Raw genomic sequence first — 19,966 nt, forward strand, 5'->3', positions numbered from 1 at the left:
TTTTTGCTTCATAAAATAATCAAAGATATTTCTAGTGGATAACCATTCCAGTCCAGGACACTGATCTTGGTATAGTTCAGATCAGAGCTCTGTATTAGACTCTATCCTGAACTGAATCAAAGACTGTGATCATTGACTTCAGGAGGATGAACAATAATGTTCAGGAGGCCCTTAGAGTTTAAAGGATATGGAAGCAATTTAGTCAGCAATCAAGGGGAACATTGATAAGGTAATGCAAGTCTCTGTAAAGCTTGTTAACAAAAGTAAAAGTAAAAAGAGACTAATACAGAACTTTAAAGAAATAGCAGAAATGCTAAAAGCAAAGAAATTAGCAATAAAAACTAAAGAAATGCAGGCAGAGGAAAACAGAAACAGTTATCAGAAAAAAAAAAAGTGGAAGACATGGAGGGCAGATGGGCAAGAAAAGGCCCAGACAGATGAAAAATATGTCCAATCTATAAAAGGAACACTTTCAAAAAATAAGGCAATACAAACTATATATATATCACACAACAAAAACATAAAATAGAAATGATATATATATAGAAAATAATTCCCCAAAATATTTTATTTTATAATATACAAAATTTTAAATACACATTTCCAAAAGTGTAGTCACCAGTCAGAGTACTAATACCCATCAAGATACCCCAAAATCATAAAATCACATCATACATACCATTCATAACTATACAGACTCCCAATCACACACATAAGAACTCACAAAAAAACTATTGCTCCCAACATGTTACTCACATCAGTGCTTCTTCAGGGGAAAATGAATAAACCTCTTAGTGTCCAGACAGATGAATTCAGAACCAGTGGGTTATGCACCTCTACAGCAGATGGAGACAGAGCAAACTGACATCATAGTATATATACCCTTGTAATGACATCAGCCTGCCAGTATTCTCCATCTCCACCATATGGACGTGCATTTCTCTACTGGGGATTGCTTCAGATTCAGAGGAGAATTAATTGGAGATTTGGATTGCCCCGCTCTCCTGCGATGATACCTAATGGTCCCTCCCCCAGTTGAGAATTCCAGAGGTGATTTCCATGGTTCCTCAGATGAGTGCCTTGGTCTGGTACCTGGTTATCAACGTGGACTTAGCTGTTTAAGCAGCTGAAAGGCAGCGGGTGCAGGAAGTCGAGCGTGGCGGTGACAGTATATGCCCTCTCCCCCCATATCCAGAGACCGTCTCTGTACTCGTCCAGGAAGACTGAGCTCAGGTACGTGTTTTAAAAATTTTTTTTTTTAAATAAGAAACAGTCTGAGACAGAGTGGAGGGGTTAATTTAGGACTTCTTTGTGCTCAGCACGCCATACCAATGTGTGTTCCTGATCCCAAGGGGGTTAGGGGAACTGGGCAGCCTGGCAGGTTGAGCGGCCCAGTTGGGCTAGGCGCCACTATTAGGCTTCTTTTTTGTGTGCCACATGGTAAGCCATAGCAGTGTTTCGTGTGCTTTTTTTCTGCGTGGTTGACTGCCTTCTACAGGATCGTCAGTGCGCGCAAGTGCGTCCTGCTGTGCATCTGAATTGTGTGAGTAGCTGGTGTGCATACTCTCACGCATATTGGATGTGCGCAAAGGTTTGGAGCAGTGATAGTGCATTTAGCTTTTTGGCATACAAACTTGGGATGCTTAAATTTTGTGCACATAAAATTTATGCGCAAAAATTTTGATTCAGTGGGGCTTAGGCTGTTAAGCGTACTGAAAGATTAATGGCGCCGGTGGCTAAGAAACCTAAGCATCTTTCTCTTTGTGCTGCCTGTCATATTAGGGCATCTCAGCCTGGAGTACCACCTAACTTATGCCAGTGCTGCTTAGAGGCTCAAGAAGAATTATCTTCATCTGATTTTACTAAGCCTGGGTCTTCCCAGCCTGTAAGGATATGTTAGGAGGGATGCCTGACCTTGGAACTCCCTTGACTCATTCCTCAGCAGGGGGACAGCAGCTTAGTAGGCACCACACAAGTGCCTCCTGGACTTAGCATGGATCTTTCTGCCTTTTCTTGGTTAGAGTTTTTTCAAGGACTGCAATCCTTCCTTCAGGTGCAGTCCTCCGAGCCATCCAAGCCTGTCAGTTCAATTCTCAGGCAGTGGCCTCCCCCTCTTCTGATACGGTGTTTAAGTGCCAAACTACACCTCGGGCTGCAGGTGTACCTGACAGGCATCTGGATGACACTGACTGGTTACAGCCATTTGCACAGCTTGCGCTATCTATGTTAGCACCATTTGCTGCTTCTCCACCTGCTCTCATAATGCCTGCTGTTGATTAGTTTGGTTTCAGGGCATTTTGTAATTGTTGCTGCCCTGTAGGAAGACCCTGGGTCGCTTGCTCCATTTTCCCTGCTTATCGAGCTGCCTCCAACTATGCGCCTCTCTGGGGATAGGAGAGTGGGGAAAAAAAAACCTGCTGGCTTGTCTGACCCTTACTCATTACTTGATCCCTGACTATATAGGCGGGGATAAACCCCTTGGTATGTTTTGCAAAAGCTCGGTGGGTGGAACTGGGAGGCTCCAGGAAAAGAAAAAGAATCTGCAAGGTCTTTTTTTTTTTTTCCTTCTGCGGCTGAGGGCTCTTATCTGTGCTTCCCACTTAGGTAAGATATCCCACTTCTGATACCATATGTTGTAACTCGAACAGTAGTGGCTTAGAACTAGCCAGAGGAAACATGAGGCAGACTGTGGCTGTTCCTTAAGTGTAGTTATTTACAGTGAAAACAAAGCTCAGTGCAAAGCAAAACAAAACAAATTAGTTCACCTTGAAGTTCAGATATCTCACAAATACTGGGTATCAAACATAACAGCATATTCCTGGTTCCTGCCTGCTCCCTGGGGCCTCTCTGACCCTTCTGCGCCCTGCCAACTTATGTTAGGATGAAGGGATCTTCCCTGGGCCCAGAATCCCTTGCGGGGGTGATCCTTAATGAAGACCCAGCTAGATCTCTGTGGCCAGTCCCTTAAGGTAGTTTGAGGGAGCTTCCATTATATTCCCTCACAGTACCCTTAACCAATTAGCATACATGATTTTGACATAACTGTAGCATCGATCTCCGCTTTGATGTCAGGAAAAGGGGGGGGGGGGGTGGAGAAAAGAGGAATTGGATTCAGACAACAACCAATGCTGGGCCTTGACTTTTTATGGTCTAGGTTACTGATAGACAGACATTATGGAAAAAGCACAGGACTGCTTTTACAGCCACGTCCAAAAGCAAAGCACATTCAAGCAGCAGCATTGCATGAATTATCAGGAAGGCTGCTCACTCTGTAAAAATATTGTTATCAGTAATTTTGTTGTGTGTTTGATATTGCCTGTTTCAATGTTTAATATTACTTCCCTGAACATAAGGCATGGGGATAACCTGCATTGGGCGGCAGTTACTACCATAAGAAGCTTGCTGGGCAGACTGGATGGACCATATGTTTTTTTTTCTGCTGTCATTACTATATGTTACTATGATGAGGCAGATCCTGACTCTCTGGAAGATGGGTAAATTCCTTCAGGTCTGGAACTGTATAGGACTATGTTCATAGAGATGAACTGCCGGCCATGATTTCCTAGACTTTGAAGATGCTAGGATTGCCTGGGGCAGATTCCATGTCTGAGCCAAAGAAAATCCCATTTTTCCTAGCGTGTAGCAGATGGACTCATTACAAATGGGTATAGTGTGCTCGTGCTAGCAGTTGGAGACGGATCTGACGTCAGCACGTGGTACATATACCCCTGCAGGAAGTGCAGGCGCTCAGTAATTTCCGTCTCCAAAGCAGTTTGGAGCTACCTAACGCTCGTTGAGCATTCTTCCAAATTCTTACAACTAAATTCATAGAAGAATCCTACCTGAAGACGAGCCCCGCACTCCTGCAGTGATAACCTAAGGTCCCTCCCCCAGTTGAGTTTCCCGAGGTGATTTCTGTGGTCCCTCGGAGGTAAGAGCCTCGGTCCGGTGGCCGAATCGCGGCAGGGACCTAGCCCCTGAGTGAGAAGGGCTCGGGCGCGGATTAGAGGCAGCCTCGGTCCCGGTGCGGACTTGGCCCGCGAGCGAGACGAGTTCGGGCGCGGCCTAGAGGCAGCGGGTGCACTTCCTCGAGCGCGGCCGTGACGGTAATCACCCTCTCCCCCCGCAGCCAGAGACCGCCTGGATCGCAGCCGGGAAGCGCTGAAGATCAGGTAAGGCGTGCATCTTTACCTACTGGTCTCCGGAGAGCGAGGATTAGCGGGGCCGCCTACGTGGCAGCCCGCCATTTTGCCTGCCGGCTCGCCGTCGCCCTCTGCTCTGTTAGGGCGCACATTGGATTTATTTATTTATTTATTATTTATTTATTGTTTTTGTTATACCGAGTTTCATGATAGGCATCACATCAACCCGGTTTACAAATAACAAGGAGTGTAAAGCATAATGTAACATAAAAAACAATATTTTCAATAAGAACCTTGAACTTTAAATACAGTGAATCAGAAAAAGGGAGAGGGAAAGTTACAAAAAACAAGGAAAATAAACTTGGGATGGAAGGGGAGAAATTGAACAGCACAATATTTACATTTCAGCCTATTGATACATTAGAATAGCAAGTGAAAAAATAAGACTATGAAACGGTACATAGGATTGATTGATAGGCGCACGTTGAGAGGCGCGTGTTGTTAGGCGTACGTTGAGAGGCGCGCGTTGTTGGGCGCATGTGATAGGCGCACGTAGATAGCGTTGATAAGCGCCCGCTGATAGGCGCGCATTGATAGGCGCACGCTGATAGGCACACATTGATAAACGCCCGTTGATAGGCGCGCATTGATAGGCGCACGCTGATAGGCGCACATTGATAAATGCCCGCTGATAGGCGCACATAGATAGGCGCACAGCTTTCGCGCATTTCTCAAGGCGCATCGAAATAATAGACGCAATGGAGCGTAGGAGAGCCCAGGCGTCCACGGAGCCGGCACCTCCAGAATCAGGTTTAAGAGCTCTAGGCCTCTGCTCAGCATGCCACCTCAGAGCCACACAGAGCGAGGAAGCAGACTCCCTATGTGCCCAATGTGAGGAGGCCCTGGGAGTTCCAGGCCAGGTTCGGTCCCAGCCCAGCTTAATTGCCAGTTCCTCAGGGACCACCCCGGACCTAGCAGGCCGAGGTGAGCAGCCAGCGAACCCTAGCGACCTGGTGCCCCTGAGGCTAGACTCTGCGTCACTCTCCTGGATGGAATTATTCAAGGGGATCCATGCTTTTGTTCAAATGCAGTCTACTCCCCGAACGGACCCACACGTACCAGATGACCCTGCCCCTGGACCCTCTAGGCCTGGGCACGGCCACTCGCCACCCGGAAGCCCCACCTGTGCGGATTCAGATTGCTCTGAGGACGAAGGCGAGCTTCCCGAGCAGGGTGAACTTCCCTCTGGGATAGAGCCGTATCGAACCATGAGACGCTTCTTCCTTAAGGAGGATCTCCCAGACCTGGTCTCGCAATGCCTGTCGGAGCTGGCTATCCCGGGCCAAAGCACTCCAGGGGAACCTAGGATGAATCCCCTGCTAGAGGGCCTGCGTCAAACGGCTCACCATTTTCCCCTCCTTCAAGCAGCACAGCAGCTAATCGATCTGGAGTGGAATGCGCCGGAGGCCTCATTCAAAGGGGGTCGGGCCTTGTCCAGCATGTACCCCCTGGACCCGGCAACTAAGGAGCTGCTGGCGTGCCCCAAGGTAGACGCCATAGTCTGCGCAATTGTGAAACGCACCACCATTCCAGTGGAGGGAGGAAAGGCCCTCAAGGATGCGCATGACTGACGCCTAGACGCCATTTTGAGGCAAGCCTATGAGGTGGCAGCCATGTCCCTGCGAATCGCGACCTGCTGCACTATGGTGACGCGTGCCTGTTTATCACAAGCCAGGAACAACACCCTGGGTGAAGAAATGGAATCAGCTCTCTCGTTCCTTACTGACGCTGCCTCCGTTAGTTCGTACGGCAGCCAAGGGGGTGTCATCCTCCGTGGCAGCCAGGAGACAGCTCTGGCTACGGAATTGGTCAGCCGACTCCTCCTCCAAGGCACGTCTTACAAGAATGCCTTTCAAGGGATCTCTCCTGTTTGGCAGCGACCTCGAGAACCTGGCTAATAAGTGGGGCGCCTCTCCATTACCCTGTCTACCAGAAGACAGGTCAAGGAGGAACCAGCGCCCTCTTCCTAGGCCATCCAGAGGTAGAGGCTCTCAACGCTTCAACCCTTACAGGACTCGCTACCAAGCACCTCGTTCTCAGGCCAGGAACCAGTCCTTTTGGACCAGGCACAACAAGAGGGGAACCGGCTCGGGTTTGGGTCCCGGCCTCACCCCACAATGAGAATCAGCCGACCCATCTGGGGGAGGAAGCCATAGGGGGCAGGCTAAGCCTATTCTACCGCAGATGGGTCGAGATTACTTCAGACCAGTGGGTCCTCGCCATCATCCGAGAAGGATACTACCTGGACTTCCTTCATACTCCTCCGGACAAGTTTGTGGAATCTCTTTGTCCACCCCTCAAGAGGGCGGCACTGGAAGCTACCTTGCGGAGGCTCCTGGCCCTAAAAGCCATAATCCTAGTGCCTGCATGGGAGATGAAATCTGGGCATTACTCCATTAATTTTATCGTACCCAAGAAGGGAGGCACCTTCAGGCCTGTCCTGGACCTCAAGTCAGTCAACCGACACTTAAGGGTCCCAGGATTTCGCATGGAAACTCTGCGGTCAGTCCAAAGCGCAATACAGCCAGGGGAGTATCTCACATCCCTGGATCTGTCAGAGGCCTACCTGCATATCCCAATTCATCGGGATCACCAGCGCTACTTACGCTTTAAAGTCCTGCAACAACACTTTCAGTTTCGGGCGTTACCCTTCGGGTTAGCTACCGCGCCGCGGACCTTTACCAAGGTAATAGTAGTAGTAGCGGCGTCGCTCAGGAGAGAAGGAATTCTTGTCCATCCCTACCTAGATGATTGGCTGATCAGGGCAAAGTCTCCGGAGAAGAGCCACCGGGCAACCAACAGAGTTATATCTCTTCTGGAAAGCCTAGGATGGGTAGTCAACATAAACAAGAGTTCCCTACAGCCTTCACAGTCGCTGGAATACCTAGGAGTCCGATTCGACACCCAGGGAGACAAAGTCAGCCTGACCTCCAAGAGGAGATCAAAACTCCGGAATCATTTGCAGACTCTGCTGAGCTCCACCCGGCCCACGGCTTGGGATTATCTACAGGTCCTCGGCCTAATGGCGTCCACTCTGGAAGTAGTGCCATGGGCACGGGCCCATATGAGACCGTTACAACGCGCCCTCCTATCTCGGTAGAGCCCACGATTACAGAACTACACCGTGCATCTACCTCTACCGTCCAGAGTACGGAATCCGTTACGGTGGTGGCTGCAGCCCAGCCATATGAGCCGGGGGTCGAAGATGTCCTCCCCAACCTGGACCCTGCTCACCACAGATACCAGCCTGAGCAGCTGGGGAGCACACTGCGAAGAGCTATCCGCCCAAGGGCGGTGGAGCAAAGAAGAGTCGGGGTGGAATATCAACCGACTAGATGCATGGGCAGTCAGGTTAGCCTGCATGAGATTTGCGCACAGACTTCGAAACAAGGCAGTCAGAGTGATGTCGGACAACGCCACCACTGTGGCATATATCAACCGACAGGGCGGAACCAGAAGCTGACAGGTATCCATAGAAATAGCCCTCCTGATGGTTTGGGCGGCAGCAAATCTCCAGGACATCTCCGCCGTCCACATCGCCGGGAAGGACAACACCACGGCAGACTTCCTCAGCAGAGAAAGCCTAAACCTGGGGGAATGGCAACTGTCACCCACGGCCTTCCAGATGATTGTGGGTCAGTGGGGGACTCCAGGCATGGACCTACTAGCGGACAGGTACAACGCTCAAGTACCCAATTACTTCAGTCGCAGATGAGAACCTCTATCCCACGGGATCGACGCCCTGTTGCAACCATGGCCTCAGAGGATCCTGCTATATGCCTTCCCCCCATGGCTCCTGTTGGGCGCCATTATACACAGGATTCAGCGGCACAGAGGCCTAGTTCTTCTGGTGGCCCCGGACTGGCCAAGAAGACCCTGGTACGCAGACATGAGAAGACTACTGGCAGTGGATCCCCTACCCCTGCCCCCTCACAGGGACCTGCTGAGGAAAGGTCCCATTCTCCATGAGAATCCAGCTCAATTCTCTCTTACGGTCTGGCCATTGAGAGGGCTCGACTGAGGGAAAAGGGGATACTCGGGGGCGGTAATAGATACACTCCTCCGAGCACGCAACTTCTCCACATCACTAACATAAATACGGATCTGGAGAGTGTTTGAAGCCTGGTGCGAAACTCGTGGCACCAACCCACATGCCGCTAACATCCCCATCATTTTGGATTTCCTGCAAGATGGGCTTCAGAAGGGTCTGTCCCTCAATTCAATCAAGGTTCAGGTGGCAGCGCTATCCTGCTACGGCCCCAGGTGTGACGGCAACAGCATTTCCACACACCCAGACATTTCCCGTTTCCTGAAAGGAGTCAAACACATTCGCCCGCCACTGAAATGGCCAGTGCCTTTGTGGAACCTCAACCTAGTTTTGGACTTCCTGGCGGGACCCACCTTCAGACCTCTCCGAGGACTGTCCCTCCGGTTGTTAACATTGAAGATGGTATTCTTGCTGGCCGTATGCTCAGCTCGCCGCATCTCGGAGCTACAAGCACTGTCCTGCCGCGATCCGTTTCTCAGGATCACCCCAGGGGCTATTCATCTTCGCACGGTTCCTTCCTTCTTACCCAAAGTAGTCTCACACTTCCACCTCAACCAAACCATATCCTTGCCAACCATGGAAGGCTTGAAGAAATCAGAAGCAGGTCGAATACTGCGTCATCTCGATATCGGCAGGCTGCTGTCCAGATACCTTGAAATGTTGGAAATAGTACGAAAGACCTGTTCGTCCTTCACAGGGGGAAGAGGCAAGGAGAAGCGGCCTCACGGGCGACTATTCCTCGCTGGATCAAAAACGTTATCAAGGCGGCCTACGTAGGAGTGGGAAAACCACCACCTCTACAGGTCAAGGCTCACTCTACCAGGGCACAAGCGGCTTCCTGGGCAGAAAGTAGGATGCTGTCGCCGGCAGAAATATGTAAAGTGGCAACATGGTCCTCCATCCATACCTTCTCCAGATTCTACCTTCTGGACGTCCAGGCCAGGGAAGACACAGCATTTGCAAGGGCAATCCTAAACGTACCTCGGGCAACCTCCCGCCCAGTCCGGGAGTAAGTTTTTGTACATCCCATTTGTAATGAGTCCATCTGCTACACGCTAGGAAATGGTGAGATTACTTACCTGTTAATCTCATTTTCCTTAGTGTAGGCAGATGGACTCATCATCCCGCCCGGCTGCCAATATATATGGGGATTCACCATTTTGAGGTAAGCCATATTTTCTTACATAGGGCATCCACCCTGCCGGGTGTCGACGCCTTCTGGTTGAGAACACTGGCAGTCTCCAGCTACTATCAATCGGTCAGGTTAATCATGTTCAGTTAAATCAATCGGTCAGTCACACATATATCCATAAAGCTTTTGCAAGGAAGATTACTGAGCGCCTGCACTTCCTGCAGGGGTATATGTACCACGTGCTGACGTCAGATCCGTCTCCAACTGCTAGCATGAGCACACTATACCCATTTGTAATGAGTCCATCTGCCTACACTAAGGAAAACGAGATTAACAGGTAAGTAATCTCACCATTGGTTTCTTGGCGTAAAGCCTCTTGTTTTTTTCCCGGTTATGGAGGCCATTCAAGAACTGATTGATCTTGAATGGGATGCCCTGGAGGCAGATTTTAAAGGGGGTCAGACCTTGGAAGGACTGTGCTACCTGGATCCAGTGGTAAGAGAGTGTCTATGTTTTCTGAAAGTGGATGTGCTTGTATGTGCCTGCTGTAAATGGACGACTATCCCCGTGGAAGGAGGATTGGCCTTGAAGGATGTTCATGATGATAAAAGGATTGAAGCCATCTTTAAGCAAGCATTTGAAGCAGAGGCAATGACATTGCAGATAGTTTCCTGTTGTTCCCTGGTGGCCTGCTCTTCTTTGCTTCTCTCTCAGGAGGTTGATGACTGGTGTGAATTCCAGGGCAGTTATGGAACCCGCCACTGCCTTTTTAGCAGATGCTAGCTGAGATTTGGTCTGCACCTCAGCCAGAGGAGTGGCTTCGGTAATAGTGGCCAGGCGTCAGTTATGGCTGAAAAATTGGGCAGCCTATGTGACCTTCAAAGCTAATCTTATGAAATTGCCTTTTAAAGGTTCGCTCTTGTTTGGGAGTGAGTTGGAGAAGCTAGCCAGAAAGTGGGGCGAATCCCTGGTTCCTTGATTTCTGGAGGATATGAAGGAGTCACTGTACTCCTTTGGTATGAGGGGTCGTCTCAGGGGTTCCACGCGTTTTCATCCCTACAGAGGGGCGACCTTTCAGAGAACTCAGCCTTTTGGCATGTCTCAGTTCTTTCGTCCCAGACAGCCCAAGTGAGGAGCGAGCTCGGGTATTGGATCCTCCCAAGCATCTCAATGAAGGTTTGCCGACCCACACTGGGAACAGGAGATAGAGGGAGGCCTCTCTCTCTTTTATCAGAGGTGGGTCGAGATTACATCGGATCTGTGGGTCCTGGAGGTAATCTGAGAAGGATATGTGCTGGAGTTTCACAGTATTCCTCGAGACGTGTTCATGATGTCTCCCTGCCATTCCCCACAAAAGAAGCAGACAGTCGAGAGTACGCTGTCAAGGCTCCTCAGTCTGAGGGCTGTGGATCCAGTACCCACGTCTCAAGAAAATATGGGTCGTTATTCCATTTATTTCATTGTGCCCAAGAAGGAGGACTCCTTTCGCCCATCCTGGATTTCAAAGGATTCAACCATCATTTGTGGGTGACTCACTTTTGCATAGAAACATTGCGCTCAGTGATAATGGCCATACAGTCGGAGGAATTTCTGACCTCCTTGGATCTGTTTGAGGCATACTTCCGTATTCCTATCTGATTGGAGCACCAATGCTTCTGCATTTTGCAGTGCTGGAGTGCCATTATCAGTTTCGGGAGCTGTCTTTCGGTTTAGCCATCGCTCCCAGAACCTTTTCCAAGGTTATGGTAGTAGTGGCGGCAGAACTGGGAAAGAATGGGATCCTTGTACTCCCGTATTTAGACAACTGGTTGATTCAGCCCAAGTCTCTGGAAGAGAGCTGTCTGGTGACTCGGAATGTGATCTTCTTGTTGCAGAGGCTCAGTTAGGTGGTGAACCTAGCCAAAAGCAGTCTTCAGCCATCTCAGTCGGAGTATCTAGGTGTGCGGTTTGACATAAAGAAGGGCAAAGTTTTTGATCCGGGAGCTCGTATTCAAAAGTTGATGGCGCAGGTGAGTCTCTTGGTGAACTCTATATGCCCGACAGTGTAGTTTTTTCTGCACGTGCACGAGGTTGATGGTGACTACCTTGGAAGTAGTATCATGGGCAAGGGTGCATACGCGTCCACTTCAGCGATCCCTGCTGTCTCAATGGAACCCATAGTCTCTGGACTATTTGATTCAGCTCCACCTGCTGATGGAAGCCTGCTCTCACCAGTGGTGGTTGCAAGCTGATCATTTGAGGTAGTCTCCCTGATGTCAAGAGACTGGTTGGTACTAATGACATGCTGGCCTCCAAGGTTGGGGAGCTCACTGTTAGGAGCTAACAGCGCAAGGGTGCTGAAATACAGAGGAGTCTCTCTGGAACATCAATTGGCTGGAAGCCCGGGCAGTTTGGTTGGTGTGCTTACTGTTCAGCTGCAGGCTGCAAGGGCAAGCAGTCCAAATAATGTCGGCCAATGCAACAATGATGACTTACATCGATCGGAAGGGAGGAACCAAGAGCCAGCAAGTATTGCAAGAAATGGACCAAATTATGAAATGGGCAGAAATGCATCTTCAGGAGATCTCAGTCTCACACATTGCAGGAAAAGCCAATGTGCTATGGTCCTTCTGCAGGACTAAGAACAGACTTTCTCGGCAAGGAGAGTCTGGACCCAGGAGAATAGGTAATGTCAGATGAGGCGTACCAGCTAATAGTGAATCACTGGGGCCTTCCATTTTTAGACCTGCTGATGACTTCCTGCAATGCAAAACTTCCTTGATTCTTCAGTCGCAGGAGAGATATGAAGTCCTTGGAGATCGATGCTCTCGTGAAAGCCTGGCTGGAAGGCAAGCTGCTGTATGCCTTTCTCCCCCCCCCCCCCCTTTATTGGGAAGAATGGTTTGAAGGATCAAAGGCCACAGTGGGACAGTGCTTCTGATGGCACCAGATTGGCCCAGGAAACCATGATATGCAGATCTGTAAAGACTCCTGGTGGAAACACCCCTTCATCTTCCACTATGCAGGAACCTGTCCTTCATGAAGGTCCAACTTGGTTTTATCTTACGGTATGGCCCTTGAGAGGGCTTGTTGTTGAAGTGTGGATATTCTACTGCAGTGATTGCCACCTTGCTACAAGCACAAATGTTCTCCTCTTCCTTAGCCTATGTGCAGGTTTGGTAAGTGTTTAAGGCTTGATGCAAAGATCAAGGCGTGCTTCCTCATTCAGTTAGGAGCCCACTCATTTTGGAATTTTTGCAGGATGGGGTGGCCCTTTATTCCTTGAAGGTATAGGTAGCAGCTCTTGCCTATTTTCAGGGGCCAGGTGAATCCTTATCATCATCATCATAGCCTGATGTGGCCCATTTCTTGAGGGGAGTGAAACATCTTTGGCCTCCCTATGGTTACCAGTTCCTTTGTAGAGTCTTAACCTGGTGTCAAATTATTTGGTAAGCCCTAGGTTTCAACTGCTGCATAGCATTTCTTTGTGGTTACTGATCTTGAAACAGTGTTTCGGGTGGCGATTTATTTACATTTTAGTACTGTGGGTATTTCCCTATTCCCAGAGGGTTTACAATCTAAGTTTATATCTAAGGCAATGCAGGGTAAAGTGAGTTGCCCAAGGTCACAAGGAGTGACAGTGGGACTTGAACCGTGGTCTCCCACATATCATAGCCCCTGCTCTAACCACTAGGCTACTCCTCCACTCTGAAGAATTTACGAGCTATAGGCCTTGTCTTGCCGGGAGCCGTTCCTTCGGGTAACTACAGGGGTGATACAGCTGCATACTGTTCCTTCCTCCTTCAGATTTTCACTTGAATCAGTCCATTTCCTTACCATCTTTGGATAAGGAAAGTGATGTGGAGAAATACTGCCTCTTGCATCCTTTGAATGTCAAGAGACATGTCGTGAGATATCTGGAAGTTTCTAAATCTTTCCGAAAGTCAGATTGCCTGTTTCTCCTTAATGGTGGAAGAAAACAGGGTGAACTAGTTTCATGGGCTACAATGGCTTTTAGGACTAAGGAGGTGGTCACGATTGCATATATGGCAGCTGAAAAGCTGTTGCCCATGGGTTCATTCCACTAAGGCTCAGGCAGTGTATTGGGCAGAGGTTAGATTGTTATCTCCCATCAACATTTGCTGAGCTGCGACGTGATGGTCCTTACACACCTTTTCCATGTATTGTCGTCTGGATGTGCAAGCCTGGGAGGACACAGCCTTTGCATGTGCAGTTTTGACTGGACCGCTGGCAGCATCCTGCCCTGTTTGGGAGTAGCTTGGGTTCTGGATTCATCTGTCTGGATGCTAAGAAGTGAGAAATTACTAATTACCTGATAATTTCCTTTTCTTTAGGATAGACAGATGAATCCAGCTTCCCGCCCTTGGTTGCTGAATGATTGTGCTATGGTCCTTCTGCAGGATTAAGAGTTTCCAGGAATTACTGGTAAGTGTTAAACCAGTCCCCAGACTAGTGTTAATGCATTCTATGTCTGAGCTCAATGTTACTTGTTATTTGAGTACAGTATTGGTTGTCTGTTTTTAATCAAGTTTTTTGCTAGTCTGTCCACAGTTGCTTTTGAAGAGAATACTGGCAGGCTGATGTCACTGCAGGGGTATATATACTGTGATGTCAGTTTGCTCCATCTCTATCTGCTGGTAGAGGTGGATAACCCACTGGTTCTGGATTCATCTGTCTGTCCTAAAGAAAAGGAAATTATCAGGTAAGTAGTAATTTCTCATTCAGTGCTCAATATGAAGAATGATGAATGCAATTAAAAATTTCCAGAGAATCCAAAACACATGTGAACATCCTTTACGCTGGGCAATGTGGGTTCCTGCCATTGCTTTGAGTGAGCTAGTGAGCTGTGGTGGTGGGGAGCACCACTGTGATGGGATGGAGGGACGTTTGCTGTTGCTTTGTTATTCACTTACTGCTACTACTCTCCCCAGTATGAGCAGCAGCTGCAGCCTATTTCTGAGAGCTTGGCTGCTAGGCTTTCTCTGGCACAATCAGTGTTTCCTTCCAGGTCTTGCTGCACACTGCAGCCAGTGTAGCCCTGTCTCCCATAGCTCACATCCTCTTGGATTCTCCATTGAAAAGAAGGGCTGAATTAGCCATGATGTGTGGGTGACAACATCTGATGGTGCTGAATGGACCCATCTCTCAGAGCTCAGTAAGCTCTACTGAGCTTGTGAGACCCTGTGAGACCCTCAGTCTTGTTTTGCCCAAGATATCACATGGACATGTACCTTCTCTTTTTCTGTCTTTTTCTTTCTTATCGAGCTGGAAAACGTTTTCATTATGACTTTCTCAGTGGATATTCTGGCAAAGAAGAAACCTTGGGAGCCACCTGTGGAGAGGGGTAGAGAGATGCCGACATGAAATGTTTTGAAGCCAGTGGCTGCTTTGTCTCTGGAGCTAAGTGCATCAGTAATGTTACCACTGATTGAGGAGGAACATACTTAGGTTTCTGAAGAAGATGTATCTCCTTCAACTCTGGTTCAGAGGGTACCTAACCTTGGACCAGCCCATGGAACAAGTAACAGAGTTATTAACAATGTCTTTGCGTCCTTAACACCTGAAAATTGGAAAAGGAGATTGGAACCTCTCTTGTCCAAGATGGAAGACATTTTTTCCAAATAGAGGAATCACTCCTAGCTCGACACCAGTGCATGCCTCATTGCTTGAGTTGCTGACCCCGAACTTCAGCGTTTACCAAGCAGTGATAGATTTGCCTCATCTTAGTATGTCCTTTCATGGATCAGAAGTTGAAGGGATGTTGGTCCAGTAAGGTTTTCTGCTGGAATTGTCCCCCCTCCTCAGTTGCCTTCATCAAAATCGGGGTCATGGCTACGTGTTCTCTCATTGGAGCTCAGGAGAATTCTATGGGTATTTCATCTGGCTCCCTTCCAGACCCACCTCAACATACTTCCCATTTACCGGAGCTCTGCTACTCTAAGTTTCTTGACAAGCTAGCAAAAACATTTAAAATCAGTGTCTGGAAAGAAAAGGACCCACAAGTAGTTGTCTTTGTGTTCCTACATGTCCTGCAGCCGCCTTCAGATTCTGTTGTAATCCCAGTGCACAAGCCACTTCAAGAGCTTCAGGCAAGGATTGTTAGTTTCGGCAGCTCTCAGGGTCTTCCTGTGAGCCGCCTCACTCACCCAGGTACCACCAGCGAGTCTTCACGGCATGATTGCTGCCAGCTTCTAGTGCCTATGCTGCCTGATGCATAACATGGCAAAAACTCCATTATTCCACCAGCCTCTGACCATGCTGTGCCGGCTCAAGCTTTATTGGCTCCACAGCTGGAACAGAGATGTGGTGCCTCCTGTTGTTGTCCATCCCTCCGAGCCATTTAAACCTCACTGTTGCCCTGGATTTTTAACTTAGCAATCGGGTCTCCTGCTCTGCAGTGTGTGTTGCTCCTGCATTCCAGCTTGTTCCTGTGTTCCAGTTTATTCCTCTGTTCCTGCTTGTTCCTGTTGCTACTGCTCTTTCCTGTGTTCCTGTTTGGCCCTGCCTCCTCCAGACTTGCCTTGCCCAGCCTGCCTCATCCAGACTCGCCTTGCCCAGCCTGCCTCGTCCAGCCCTGCCTTGCCTAGTTCGTCTTGTGAAACCACATTTTCCTGTCCCATTCTCATCCAGTGTCTTCTGTGTGTCTTTGTCCTTCCCTGGCCTTAGTATCGACCATGGCCATAGTATCGACCATGCCTGCCTGCCACTTGGACCTGACCACTCTTACCTATCACCTGCCCTGACCTTGGCGTGTTCCAAGCTTCTCCAGTCTGCTGCCAGTTCTGACCCTGGCATGCCCTCAGATTCTTTCTCACTTGACCACTCTAGGGACCCACCTAAGCTTTGCCAGCCACAAGAAACCAAGGGCTCAACCTTTGTGGGAGGTGCTTGGTATCGGTGAAGCTTCAGCCTGTCCTGCTACAGGATGCATTTGCCAATGCCGGTGTAGGCAGCACCAACTATGCCATAGCACCAAGGGCTCACTTCCATGCCACCTATTACAGTTTACTGAGGCCATGAGTTTGACAGACTTATCCCACGTCTTCGCCATCACTGGGCTAGCTCACCAGTTTCAACAGCAGCAGGACCAATTGAATACATTGTCCAGGTATCTCCAGGATATGGGTACCTGGTCTACCCTGGCTTCTGCTCCGGCACTCGTGCTACTCCCACACTTCATCTACCTCCACTTCTGAAGTACAATGGAACATAAGAACATGCCATACTGGGTCAGACCAAGGGTCCGTCAAGCCCAGCATTCTGTTTCCAATAGTGGCCAATCCAGGCCATAAAAACCTGACAAGTACCCAAAAACTAAGTCTAATACATGCTATTGTTGCTAGTAATAGCAGTGGCTATTTTCTAAGTCAACTTAATTAATAGCAGGTAATGGACTTCTCCAAGAACTTATCCAATCCTTTTTTAAACACAGCTACACTAACTGCACTAACCACATCCTCTGGCAACAAATTCCAGAGTTTAATTGTGCGTTGAGTGAAAAAGAACTTTCTCCAATTAGTTTTAAATGTGCCTTATGCTAACTTCATGGAGTGCCCCCTAGTCTTTCTATTATCCGAAAGAGTAAATAACTGATTCACATTAACCCGTTCTAGACCTCTCATGATTTTAAACACCTCTATCATATCTCCCCTTAGCTGTCTCTTCTCTGTTGCACTCCTGCCCGCGCTCCACGTGGACAGGGCCTTACCTCCGCGGCCGGTGCAGTTGCTGACGCTGCTGTCCCGCAGCTTGGAGGCCGCCACTCACTCCTCTGTTCTTCACGGCCTGGAGCCGCCACCCTCGCCTTCTTCGGCAGGCCTCGAGACCTGCTCCTCAGCGGCATGGACACTGCCGATGTCGCCTGTCTCTGGGCCCTCCTCCTACACGGCTGAGATGCTGGACTCCTTCCTGCTTCGGTGTTTACAGGTCCGCTGTCCAAGGTCCTGCAGACTTCCTCTGACTGCTCCTCCTAAGGGGCAGACCCACGACTCCCCCCCCCTCCATTCTTATGGGGCCAGGCAGGCATGGTCTTCCAGGCAGCTCCTTCCAGGGAGTTGCCCTCTTAGCCCTATAAGAGGGCCTTGCTTCATTCCTCCCTTGTCTTCGTGTCTGCTCAGATGCTCATGGAGTTCTTCTCATCTCAGATGCCCATCCAGATGCTCCTGAAGACGTCTCTTCATCCTGATGTCTTTTCCTGAGTCCGCATCCTGATATCTGTTCCTGAGTCTGGATCCTGATGTCTGTTCTTGAGTCCAGATCCCATTGTCTGTTCCAAGTCCGGATGTCCATGAGTCCAGATCTTGGCGCTATTCCAAGTCCAGATGTCCGTGAGTCCAGAACTTGATGCTGTTCCAAGTCCGGATGTCTGTGAGTCCAGATCCTGAAACTGTTCCAAGTCCGGATGTCTGTGAGTCCATATTCCGATCCTGGTTCCAAGATGTCCCTGTCCCAAGATGTCCCATGTTCCAAGATGATCCTAGATGTCCCTGTTCCAAGATGCCCATGATTCAAGTTGTTCCATGTTCCAAGATGTTCCATGTCCCATGTCCTACAGTCTGTTCCAAGATATTCAGTTCCAAGATGTTCCTAGTTCCAAGATGTCTGTGAGTCCTCATCCTGTGATGTTCCGTATCCGCTTCTGATCTGATGTTGTCCCGGTCCTAATGCCCCAGGTCCAGTGGGACCCATGCCTCCAGAGATTCCCTGCTTTTACTCCAAGTTTCCTAGCTGCAAGATTTTATCTGTTCCCAAGTTCTGACTCTGGAGGATCCAAGGGGTTTCCACTAGCCTGCGCTATGAGACTTCCTGAGCTCGCCCTGCTCCCCTTGGCTGTGTATGGCACGTAGGGGACAGTGTGGTCCGTAAGCAGCCCCACGTGCTGTGTAGGGCGCCTGAGGGTCTTGCTCATCCCTGCCTGTGTCTTATTCTTCTTCCAAGTCTACAGTGTGGTCCACGACCAGCTCCATGTGCTATGTAGGGCGCCTCAATGACTCACCTTCCTCATCCCAAGTCTACGTCCCAAGTCTTCATCCCAAGTCTACATTCCAAGTCTTCATCTCCTCGTTTCCACGTTCCAAGTCTACGTTCCAAGTCTTCATCTCCTCGTGTCCAGGTTCCAAGTCTTCATCTCTTCATGTCTAAGTTCCAAGTCTTCATTTCCTCGTGTCCACGTTCCAAGTCCATGTTCCAAGTCTCCAGACTCCTCGAGAGTCCCAAGCTCCACAACGTACTCCTCGAGAGTCCCAAGCTCCACGTCATACTCCCCAAGTTCTTCTCTGACTCTTAGGGCTCTAGCTTTCCTTGAACTTTCCTATGTTCCAAGTTCCTAGTCCTAGCCAGAGACCTACGTTGTAGCCCTGTGTTCCAAGCTCCATCCAGCTCTGCTCCTGTGCCGCCCATCCTGCACACACACCTCACCATGGGTACAAATCATGTCTCTACCTGAGCCGTCCTATGGCCCAAGGGCTCACCTATGAGCTAAGTGACGCGCGTTGAGCCCACTCTATCGGCCCCTGAAGGCTGCGCTCGCAACAGGATGTGAAGACCAGAGCTCGGTGTGGTGTGCTGGGCTCAATGTTGGACATTTGTCTTGATTATTTGAAGTCTGGCCTAGAAATTTTTTGAAATTCCCTGGATGTTTCCAAGTTCCTGTTTCTTGTCCCTAGTTCCTGGACTTTCTATGAACTCTCTTATTTTCAATACTCCCTTTTCTACAAAAAATGTTTTGCTCGCTTGCCTTCTTCAGTTCGTCCGGGTTCCATCCCACTAGAGACAATTTCCATGTTCTTCTGGATTGGCAGTAGGGGTCGGATCTCCCATTGATCTGCAGGAGGCGCCTGAAATCTGACCATCAACTAGCCAGCTCATGCCCCAGAGCCTCCTACGACCTGCAGGAGGTGCCTGCTATCCAATTCTTCCTTAGTCAGTTCCACAGTTTCCTTTGATCATCAGGAGGCTCCTGCATTCTGTTCCTGTCAGCCAGAACAAGTCCTGAGGTTCGTCCAGCCAATGGAAGGTGTCTACATGAATCAGAGACCTTCCCTACTCTTCTGTAGAGAAGTAGTATTAACCCTGGGTTCCAACGACGTGCAGGAGGTGCCTGCACCCAGTTTCTTCTCCGATCACTATTTGATCCAACGTTCTCCAGTCAAGAACTGAACCTTGAGTTCCTTCCAGCACACCAGGTCCTGGGTCTAATGACCAGCAGGAGGCGCCTGCACCCCAGATCTGGTTCTCTTCCATCAGTGCTACTCCATCAAGAACCTACTCCTAGAGGGAGCCTTACGTCCGTGGGCTATCTATGATCCTTCTGTGCTACGCATCCCAAGATGCTTCCATCCGTTCCTGGTATCTCACCCTGATTCTGGATTCCGAAGAATATCTGATTTAGTACCTTAACATTTCATCCAGAAGAAGTTTCAGCAAATTGACCCATCTACCACTAGGGTCCATTAGAACTGAACTGGTCTTTTACTAACACTTCTGTGTCTCCCATTCCATCTGGGTTATCTTTCCTCTGAAGTTGTACATTTGATATGTTAATGGCAAGTTGTCTTTTCCTGTCGTTTCAGCTCTCCAGCAAGT

At 49.2% G+C, this 19,966-nt stretch overlaps 1 protein-coding gene across 1 annotated transcript in view; it reads left to right on the plus strand.

Moving 5' to 3' along the window:
- Positions 1-19,966, plus strand: part of ARMC4 (armadillo repeat containing 4) — an 890,525-nt gene that overhangs the window by 257,320 nt on the left and 613,239 nt on the right. The gene's annotated exons all lie outside the window — the stretch shown is intronic.

The sequence above is a fragment of the Rhinatrema bivittatum genome, chromosome 2 (assembly GCF_901001135.1).
Source record: "Rhinatrema bivittatum chromosome 2, aRhiBiv1.1, whole genome shotgun sequence".
Taxonomy (NCBI): Eukaryota; Metazoa; Chordata; class Amphibia; order Gymnophiona; family Rhinatrematidae; genus Rhinatrema; species Rhinatrema bivittatum.